We start from the raw sequence: 471 nt of genomic DNA on the forward strand, positions 1-471 counted from the left end.
AATTCTCGAAGTGCTCCAGAAAATGTAATTGGCTGACTTATCGACCAATCACATCATTGTCAGATAAAAATGTCGGATTTCCAAAGTTATCCATACATAAAAAATTCACAAATCTCAAATGTCAGACCTGGTATAAATTAATACCTTGCTCAACTTAATCAATTATCAAGTTTCCCAAGACTGTTTGACGAGTTCAAATCGTTTGAATTTCAAATTCGAAGTGGCAAATGGCCGCACATTTACTGTCAACAATCACACGCACAAAAAGCAAAGTTGTAAATGCAGAGCAAGCGGTTGACAATCCACGAGAAGGCATTAATTAAAGAGTATTTTTTGGCCAACATGCCGATGAAGATCTCTCATGTCGAGAGACAATGAAGTTCGGCAAGTCACCACAATTGACAACCATACGGCAATGACGTGGTCGATCGAAGCCTGGAATAAGGTTACTCCAACGACAATTCGCAACTG

This window comes from Aphanomyces invadans (genome assembly GCF_000520115.1).
Source record: "Aphanomyces invadans strain NJM9701 unplaced genomic scaffold supercont1.261, whole genome shotgun sequence".
NCBI classification, from domain to species: domain Eukaryota; phylum Oomycota; class Saprolegniomycetes; order Saprolegniales; family Verrucalvaceae; genus Aphanomyces; species Aphanomyces invadans.